The sequence below is a fragment of the Lagenorhynchus albirostris genome, chromosome 18 (genome assembly GCF_949774975.1).
Source record: "Lagenorhynchus albirostris chromosome 18, mLagAlb1.1, whole genome shotgun sequence".
NCBI classification, from domain to species: Eukaryota; Metazoa; Chordata; class Mammalia; order Artiodactyla; family Delphinidae; genus Lagenorhynchus; species Lagenorhynchus albirostris.
Genome location: NC_083112.1, coordinates 12,458,127 through 12,468,626, shown reverse-complemented (window position 1 = coordinate 12,468,626; position 10,500 = coordinate 12,458,127). Strand labels below are relative to the sequence as shown.

Below are 10,500 nucleotides of genomic sequence, written 5' to 3'. Positions count from 1 at the left end.
GTTTATAAAGTTTGTTTGCCAAAGAAGCTTAGGAAATTATCATTTTTGGAAGCCTTTAAAAGTAGCAGAGCTCTTTATCTCTTGGTCATGGTTTCAGTGTGGTTCTTCTGGAAGGGAAATGTAAGACATAGACACACAGGTGTCTTTGGAAAAGAGATAATGAAAATTAGTTGTAGAGATGTCGTACCAAGTGTTGGTGGTATCCATAAGTGGAAGCATCCCATAGGCAGACAGAAGTCATAACCAGAGCTTGGTAGAGAGGTCAGTACTTACATATGGGACTAATCCATACAGGAATCATAGCTAAAATTGTGAAAGTAAAATATCTATTAAAGAGATGAGAATCCAGGGTATATCTAGGGTGAAGGAGGAAGAGGAGGGAGGAATCCAAGTGAGAGTCTGAAGGGTGTGCTTGAAAAGATAGGAGAAAACAAGGGCGTTGTGGTGTCCTGAAAGAAGACGATGGGGAGGAGAGCATTTCAAGAGCTGGGATAGATCATCTATGTCAAATAGAAATTAAAGTAAGGCCATTGCATTTGGTATCTCAATTTTTTTTTTTTTTTTTTTTTTTTTTGGTTAGATGATCTTGAGGGAACTGGGATAACAGTGGAAAGCGTGAAGGATGAAGCTGAAAGGGGCTGTGGAGAAATGCCTTAATAACAAAACAGAGGACATACCAGTCAGTATATTGCCCACTGGAACAGTTGGGTGAGAAAGTTTAGAAATACTGATGTTAGCTAGCAGGGAACTAAGGTCAAGTGACTCAGGGTGGGGGCATCTCTGCATAATTGTAGATAGACTGGAAGACCCCAATAAAGAGGGAAAGATGAATATAATATTATAAGGACTCAGAGAAGAGGCTGGAAGGAATGGAATCCTTCTAAGTAAACCTTAGAAATGAGAACCTTAGAAGTGAAGAAACTTCATTTCTTTGTTAGAACCTTAGGAATGAAAGACCTCACAGGTGGTGGATTGGCTCTCTCATTATAGTAGAGGAGGAAATAATTCTAGCAGGAAGATATTTTATTAGGAGGTGGGGAATGGGGATAGGGAAAACAATGAAGGAGAGGTGACATTTGGGTCATGCCTCTTCAGTAACATATGTCTAGCTATTTCACAACCAATAATCATGAGTGATTTGCTTATCAGTGAGTAATAATATACTGCTAACTCTTCATTATCAAGACCTTTCTCCACAGCCCTTTCTGACTTCCTTCTTTGACACTCTGTTACATTAATTACCTCAAGATTAGCTGTCATCTATCAGGTAGCCAAAGATCATAGAAAGAGCATTCAAGGAAGGAAATAGTATTCACTAAAACAGAGTCGTTAAAATGCAGCAAATAGGTCAATATGGCTGAAGTATAGGATATTGGATTGGATGAATGGTTAGAAGTGAGCACAGAAAAGTAATCTGAGAGCTCAATTAGGAAGAGAAAGGCCATACTAAAGAGCTTGGATGTGATTCTCAGAGGGGAACTCATGTAGATTTCCCTCCTCTGGGTACAGTGTATCATTGATTGTGCTGATGCTACCCGACAAGGTAGGGTTCTTCAGGTGCTTGGAATGGGAATTGTGTGGGGGAGGGGAGTTTTTCACTGTGGTGGGGGCTAGAGGTGAGGCAAGGACTTCTCAGCAGATGAGAACCTCTCTCTACCTCAAGGCTATTAGACTTGTTTTCCAGGGAAATCTTACTCCTTGGTACCACATGGACCATGAGGTCTATCACATGGTTGCTGTAGCCAAATTCATACCAACAAATAAGCTTAACAAAAGGGTCACTGAGGGCAATGCCAGGCCCTGCATCAAGGTGGAGAAGTGAGTGACTCTGTTAAAGTCACAGGAGAGCGTCTAGTCCTCAGTGTTGCCCAGGATGCTCTTCAGGAGCCCTCTGACACCTGCTCCACCACATTTTTGATGTCAAATTTAGCAGCTCTCTCTAGATGGCAGGTCAGATCTAGAACACACTCTTGGCAGTGCCTTTGGTAGCAAGGATGATGCTCTGGACAGCACCATGACCCTCACACCATGGTTTGCCAGAGGGGCCACCATCAGTCTCTGGGTAGCGTTGATGGCATGGACTGTGACGGTGAGTCCTCCGTGACGTGAAAGTTTCATGGATAACCTTGGGCAGGAGAGCCACTGTGGTTGGTGGTTCAGATGGCATTACTGACGATCTTGAGAGAGCTCTCAGGTTTCTCATGGTTCACTCCCATTGCATGCACATGGAGAATCAGCCGAAGGGGCAAAGATGAAGACTTACCTTCAAGTAAACCTCAGCCTTCTCAAAGACACAAGGGAACTCCACATCAACATCACCCCATTTGATGCTGGTGGGGATGAGGCCTAAAAGAGATTTTAACTTAGTTTGCATGGCACATAACTAATGTGTTCCATGAAGTTACTCACAGTGATGAGGTGACAGGTGAGGTGGAGCGTTTGCCTAGAGGAGCAGGTGTAGAGTTGGGCTGAGGCACAGGAGTCCAGGGTTATCACTTGGGAAGCATTCTTGCATAGTTCAAGGGCCTAACAGGAAGCTCAAGTTCACATCAGGATAGTCCTGTGGAAACTCTGAGAGCACCAGCCAGGACCAGGTCACCATTCCAACTCTACAGACCTGCAGCCCCTTCTTCTGTCTGGTTCCATTCCTCACCGAACCTGCCCAGCCCCGACCAAAATGTCTGACTTGATACTAATGGGGTTCACTGCCTCCCTCTTTTTTTTTCTTTCTTTTTTTGTAGAGACCTGGGCTGGTTATCTCTGCAAATTCCTGCCATTTAATTCAGTTCCATGCACTAAAAATCCACAAGAGTTTAAGGGAACAGTTGGAAGAACAACGTGCTTGTGCCTTATGCACTTGGAATTGTAGCTATATGCCTTGATCTTTCCTGGTTACTGCTTAGCTGAGAAGAAACAATTCTCAATAGTGACCTGATTATTATTTAGCTAAGTCCAGTGATATTCTTGAGAATTTAAAGGAGCATACATGATGGAGGTGACAGCCCTCTCTATGGGCTCTCTTACAATATAGAGATCACTTATAATGAAATTCTAACCAGTAGATTATAGTTCCTCCTACAGGGGATGAAGAAATAAAGATTTATGCCTAGGCTTTAACATTTAAACTAGTATGAGTTTCCATACTATCCTTCTGTTTTAAGTTTAAAAAACTTAATATGACATTTTCTTAGTTTTGAAATCAGACTGTGATTCTCAAGGAGCTTTGTTGCAAAAAGATTTGTACTTTGTATCCTAAATTGGGTGAGAAGTGATGCAGAAAGAAAACGTTCCCCCATCTAGTCATTAAAATATTTAATCTTGGGCTTAATCCTTGTAAACAGGTTTCCCAGGACAACACTTAAATGCTACCCGAAGCTTAGATAAAACAAAATATGATTTTGATTAAGTGTAATACATTAGCAAAATGTCAGTTTGTGATATTTTTAAATGAGATAGGAAATGCATTATGGCTGATAAATTGCCTCTCATTAAAAGAAAACAAGAGAACTAAGTTTTTTCTAAGTATTTATTTCTGAATTTGTATACGTTTGATATACTTGTCAACTTAAAAAAAAAAGCACAATGTAAAAGCTGTGAGTCGAGTTTATTCAGTGTCTTACTGAGGACTATAGCCCAGGAGATAGCCTCTCAGATAGCTCGGAGAAATTGTTGCAACAGGTAAGAGGGGAGGTCAGTATATATGTGAGTTTGGCAGAGGGTACAAGCAACCAAGCACACATCCCAGTAGAAGTTTGTTGCTAGTCATGAAGAACAGACACCTTAGTTAATGGTTTTAGGGCACCTTAGATAATGGTTTTAGGGCTTTTCTAAGTATGGGAAGATGCATGAGTTTGGGTTCATAAAACTTTCTCCTGAAAATTTCATACTGTCTAAAGGCCTGTTCTGCCAGTTTTCCCAGAGCACAGAGTGTCTCATTCCTGATGTCCACCCGGAACTCCTTTCAAGGTGTATTAAAGGTCAGCAACTTCAGTGGTTAATGAATCAATCCTTGTAGAGCTGGATGGCTAGAGACATTCTTCAGTTGGCACACTTATCAGCCATACTTATGTTTTCTGATTTATTAAATGGGAAATTTAAGCAGCTTCATAAAATGAAACAAACTATAAACCAATTAAGCTTCACTAATAGGCAAAATTCCCTTTTGCATTTTTCTAATAGCCCTTCTTTGGGTTTCATGGCCATGTGGCTCTACCACTCTCCCCATCCCACCAGTCTTCATTTATTGAAGATTTTGGCACCTGACTCATTGGAGTCGTGACTTCCAGAGCTCTTGCCATAGTTATAGACAGCATTCACATCTGGTGAGCAATCCATCAAACTTCAACTTCACCTCCTTAACTTACAAAACCCGTACTGCCATTCTCCATGAGCAACCCATCCTCAACCTCATTCTCACCAAGAACAGCTTCATTTCTGAAGCTGGAAACCAATACAAAAATAATCTCTGCCCACAGCTCCTTAGTGGTCCAACTTTCACCCACCGTGCCCCACTGAGTTCTTCAGTCTCTCAAGCTCCTCTTCGCCTCATCGTTTCCCTCCCTTCCCTGACTACAAGTCTCTTTCCAACTATTTCCTCCAATGGATCCGCCTTCCAAGTCTTGACCTCAGCTAAACGTAGAATTGGTCTTTTCTGCCCCTATCCCTAGGTACTGAATGTTACGGGTAGAAAACACAGATTGTTGTTACTATATGTTTTTGGTCCCCAAATCTCAGTGAGACCCTCAAAGCAATCCTTTCATGCTTCTCTAGGGAGCAGTCTCTTGCCTTCCTCCCAGGGATTATTCACTTTTCCTTAAGTCCCAAGCTCCCTGCTGCCATCTTCATTCTCAGCGGGTGACATTGCACCATGTTTCACAGTGAAAAGATGAAGCTTTCAGGCATGAACATCTCCACTCTTGCTCCTCAAGGTCCATGTTTTTCCCCACTACACCTCTTGGCTGACACATACAGTAAGATCTCAACTAGATGTAAGGGGATTATGCTAAACTGAAGCAGAACCAGGATCATTATGTCAGGATATTGGCAAACACCATTTAATGGTTACTTTTGTTTGATTTTATAGCAACAAGCCTTTCATCTCACAGATAATGAGAAATAGCCCTGTACTAAGCACAATAAACCCAATATATTATCAAAATATCTTATTTATATTTCATAGGTGCTCATTGAATGAGTGAATTAGATAAATGAATGAATAAATGTGGTAAGCAATGCCTGGAGTGAATTAATAAATGAAGAAGTACAAGAAGTTTAGGAAAAGTTTTCAGCCCAGGAACTTGTAATCTAGTTTGGAAACAGCTGAACAAGATGTTATATAATAAAGTTTTGGACTGTGTGGAATAGAAAATTAGAGATAAGCTAAAATATAAGAAGGTGTTAATTATTTAGGCAGGGTAGTTCAGACAACATGTTTTTGATTTGTTTTCTGTTTTCATTTTTTAAGACAAGAGAGATCACAATGTCCGAGCATTGGACATTCTAGGTTCTCAATATATCTCAGGAAAGAAAGGTGGAATAATTATTCTTCATATTGCTAGAAGATAGAAGTGTTAGACCATGAGATTTAAGGCAATATAGAAAGAAAAAGGGAATCCCTTCTAGGCAGTAGGGCCAAAGGAAAACCATAAATAAAGGCAAAGGGGAAGGGGCAGTGAAAATTGTGTCTAGGGAATGACAAGAAGACCAGTTTAACTGGAACATTAAATGTGATATGTAGGGTGTGTGTGTGTGTGTGTGTGTGTGTGTGTGTGTGTATGTGTGTGTGTGTGTGTGTGTGTGTGTGTGTGTAGGGTGTGGTGTTTGCAAAAGCTGGGCACAGAAATTTCAACTTGGGGACTAGTATGTTAGAAATTTATTAGTACTATTGGGAGCCATTTTAAAGTAAATCCTATATCAGTACACTCATATTGGAAGAAAATCCCTTTTGCTTATGATTTTATGCCAGGAGCTTGCAAGAATGTCATTTAGTCTTGTTCAATTGTCACTGAAGAGTCAGTGTCTTTAATAATTATTCAACAAACTTGCAGATTGTCTTCCAGATGCAAGCTAATGCTCTAGATGTTTGGGGAGATATAAAGATGTATTTTAAAATCTCATGGTGGAGGAGTGAAGGAATGCATAAGCAGTTTGTAATGAGTGAACACCTGGTTTATGAATATTTCATGCTTATATGTGATCACCACCAGGGGGCGAATTCCCTCCCGCTTGTTAAACTAGCGGTCAGAGGGAAGGAAAAAGTGCTTCCACCAGAGCCCATGAAAAGAAAAATCCCTGATCTGTCTTCCAGAGTCACAGAAGGTAGTAAAAGTCTCTCTTTTTGCCAGTGGTAGGTTTAAATAGGTTTCTAACATTAATTGTATTGCCCCATGGAAATAGTGCCATGAATAATGGTTAGGTTTTGCAGGGTGATTCCAAAGACATGTTTAATATTTCATGTAGTTAGAAAAAAACAAGGCCAATATATGTAATAAATATTATTTATATTTTTTATGGAAAAAATTTCCCAAGTACAAACTTTCAGAACTCAATCCATTTACATCAGTGACTGCCTGTTACTTTAAGGCATAATGCCAAATGAATAGAGGTATGTATTCACACTTAATACTTTCCTATCTTCTGAAATGTAGAACTACTTATTAAAGAAACAATAAGGATTTACCAATACGGTTCAAGACAACCAATTTTCCCTTTTATGAAAGAACAAATGTTCAGCTTTATTTTTGCAGGTGGATAAAAAGAGACCAGCCTCTCCTTTACCACAAGCCCCAAGCATTTGATCACCATTGTCTGGGAATAAATTATAAAAGTTTCAAGTCAGGTTAAAAATGAGCTGTGCTGTGCTTATCAGACAGCTTCAGGCTCTGCAAATAGCCTCTGTGCTGCCAACACAAAGGCACATTTATTGCACATTAATTTTTTCAGCCTGATTTGCTCCAAAGCTATCACAGGTAGAAATTCCTGTCATTAACACTATCCTCAAATGGCAGAGACAGACGCTACAAGCAAGGTCCTTTACTCGTTTTGTAGCAAAACTCTGACATTACAGCCAAATGTGATCAAGGTCCGTGGCCCTCTGTCCCCAAGACCCAGCCTGTTTTAGATTTCAGGATCAGTTTGGTGCCTGCTACTTCCTCTGCTAAAAGGCAGTTGAGGTTATAAGCCACTAATGAGCATTTTGTTCCCAGTTAAGCCAATAGAAGAAACACAGTTCTCAACTAGCAAACATTTAAGACAAAATTTTTCCTTCAGTGTATATTAGTAGGAAGCATTATCCATGCAAAACCCTATTCCTATAAAGGGGGACTAATTTACTACCAAGAATGACTCATCATCCAATTTGGGTTTCTAGATGAGGGATTATAAATTTGAAGGCAGACAGGACCCTCAAGGGGTCAAATGGCCTCCTGAAGTTATATCAGTGTTGCATTAAAGTTCATTTTTGTGGAAGAGGGACCAGAGTTTCCTCAGATTTTCAGGTTGGTGACTCCAAAAAACTTAACAATCATTGATCTAGATCCCCTGTTTCTCTTCTTTTTGTTTTTCTTATTGATTTTACATCTGATTAAGTGTATTGACCCTAGGATTAGAAACTCAGGAACTGAAAGCCTGATTTTTCTTTTTTTAACCACTTAAGGTTACATGATTGTGGCAAGTTTCTTCATTTCTTTATCACACAGCTTCTTCGCTTGTTCAATGGGGTGACAGCTAATTGCAGCCCACAGAGCAGGCAGATGTTACATGAGATATCGAAGGGGTTCTAAAATCAAGAGTGTGTCAGAATCACCTGGGAGGGCTTATTAAAACAGATTACTGGGTCCCACTCTCAAAGTTTCTGATTCAGTAGGTCAAGGATGGGACCTGAGGATTTGCATGTCTAACAGGTTCCAAGTTGATGCTGATGCTGTTGGTCAAAGGACCACAATTTGAGAACCAGAACTTCCATCCTGAAACACCCATGGAAACCTGGGTCTCGTGGTTTATTTGCCTGTTTCTTTGCCCATCACCTTGCTCACCAGGGTAACTCCTATTGCTTTGTTGTTTGTGTGACCCTTCATCTCAGCATCTAGAATCTAAATTTCCAGCTCAGCCTTTCAAAGCTGGCATGCCTGCTGGGTTCTGTCCGACTCTAGCAGTTAGGAAAGGGTTGGGTTTTCACAATTTTAATGGAACACTGTCTAGTAGGAATATAATGCATGACACATATAAAATTGTAATTTTCTAGTAGCCACATTTAAAAAAAGGAACAGGTAAAACCAATTTTAGCAGTGTTTTTCATTTGATCTAATATATCATCATATGATAGGATATTATCATATTAACAAGTAATCAATGTAAGAAATTATTAATGAGATGTTTTACATATTTTTGGTACTAAGTCTTAGAAATCTGGTGTGTATTGTACATTTCCAGCACATCTCAATTCAGACCAGCCCATTTCAGGGGCTTGTGGCCACTCACTGTGTGGCACAGCTTTAGAGTATTTGTGAGGGGGAGAGAACTGGAGAGTCCTTCGTGTGTTCTCAGAATGAAAAACTCCCCAGAGAGTACTGGGTTCTTTATGCTACAGATTCTTCTGTCACAAGAGCGACACAACCTCTCAAAAGGCCAGGTGTCCTTGTGTGAGAAATTGGAAGGCTTGGGTCTGGGATATTTTTATAGAGAGTCGCACGTTTCACCAGGAAGAAAGAAACATCCTTAGATATATGTTACGGCGCCCCTAAAATATTTGCATTTCCAAAATTAGGCTCTTCTCCCTTGAAAGAGCATGTCCATTGATTCTGGTCTTCCACTCAAGTCCAGGAGTGGTGAATTAGCTGCTTTTAATTCTTCCTGGAAGGGAAGCTGGGAGACCATTTGGAATAGAAACCTCCAGGCAAATTATCACGTGAGTAAATTAGAGTCACCGGCTTCCAATTCAGCTTTCCCCCAGACGGTGATGGCAGCCTGTAGCAGTCAAACCTAGGAAGTCAGTGCCTGGGGTGAGAAAGCCCACCCACCCCAGAGAATTTCCACAGTGGACATGGTTGAGTACTTCACTAATGAAAGTGCTCAGTCGAAATTCACGTTTTCTGTTCAGACAACACTGAAACTCCTTCAGCCAATTATTCTCGTTTCTGCTCAAGTGGTCCTTAACCCACAAAACATTACCTCTCTAAACATCTCGGGTTGAAGATCATTTTCATTTTGTCTCTGCACAGCCAAGTTTTTAAGATTCATAACAGAATAGTTGTACTTTCAAAGTTTTTCAGTCTTGCTGTAATCTTTATTTTATAATGTGACTTTCAGATATATAATTCAGGGATGATATTGACTATATTTGAATGTTTTGGATTTGCTATGGAATTACTGAAGTTGTACTGTTAGTTGAGAATAAGACATGACGTGCGATGTGTCTCTGACTAGCACGCTACCCTGAGTACACAGATGGTGATGAATTTGGTGTGGTACCTTTAATAAATGTGCCTAGATAGGAACCTACAACATGGAATATTCATGACTTATTTTCCTGAGTAGCCGAGTCTCACCTACTCTGATCTGCTTTGTTTTCTTGACACTTCAAGCCATCATCCTCGCTGCCCATCAGTGCCCTTGTCTTGCCCTTTCACTCCATTACCCTATCCTGTCTCTTCTGAATTCCAGTCTTGCTTCCCTCCTGAATATAATTTTGTCTTTTTCCTTGACCTGCATTCACAGATAACTATTGGGATAAAACTCAATCTAATTCTACCTTGTTTGCTTAATATTATCAATTCTCTTTTGGTAAATTATCTTTAAGCTAATTGTATTTTTCATTGTTTTATTTTCCATTTTGCTTTTTAAGCAGAAAGAAGAGGCAATAATAGTTTCAGGAACTTCCAAAAGTATAATTTATGTTATAAACTAAGATGAGGGTTGGGGGCAATAACTCTTCATGTTAACATCAGCTTTTGAGGATGGGCTGAGAGTCTTTTTAAAATCCCTAAGCCTACCTTCTAACGGTTTAGAAAAAGCCCATGCTCAAATTCTCAGCTTTAACTTCAGGATAGCAGTGAGCCCAGTCCCAATGACAGCTCAGGAGAATTTCCAGAGCATTAATATCACCGTGTAGAATGAATCAGGTACAAAATGAGGAACATTACTCTTTGGTTTTGAACCTATAAAACAACCTGGCTTTCTACAAGTTGTATAAACCGTGCATAATACAGAAGGAGAAAAATGTGGGTGGAAAGTTCTGCCTCGGAAAGGGCTTCTTAGCATAAAAACATAAAATTTAACCCAAGAAAATCCTTAAAAATCATTGACCATGAAACCCACAGAGGAAGGTTCAACCAAGAATCCATAACTGTTATTAGAATTTGAAATATGCCAGATGGGCTTCATAAAGACTAAAAATTGACTAATTTCCACAAAGCAGGACTTCGATTCATTTAGCTTAGTATGTAAGTCTTTGTAATAAAAAATATTTATTTTCCCCTTACTGGATGCCAACCGTGGAGCTGA

The 10,500-nt window shown here is 39.9% G+C and overlaps 1 pseudogene; it reads right to left on the bottom strand.

The window, feature by feature from the left end:
• Nucleotides 1-1,531: 1,531 nt before the first annotated feature.
• Nucleotides 1,532-9,601, bottom strand: LOC132509000 (glyceraldehyde-3-phosphate dehydrogenase-like; annotated as a pseudogene).
• Between the last annotated feature and the right edge of the window lie 899 nt (nucleotides 9,602-10,500).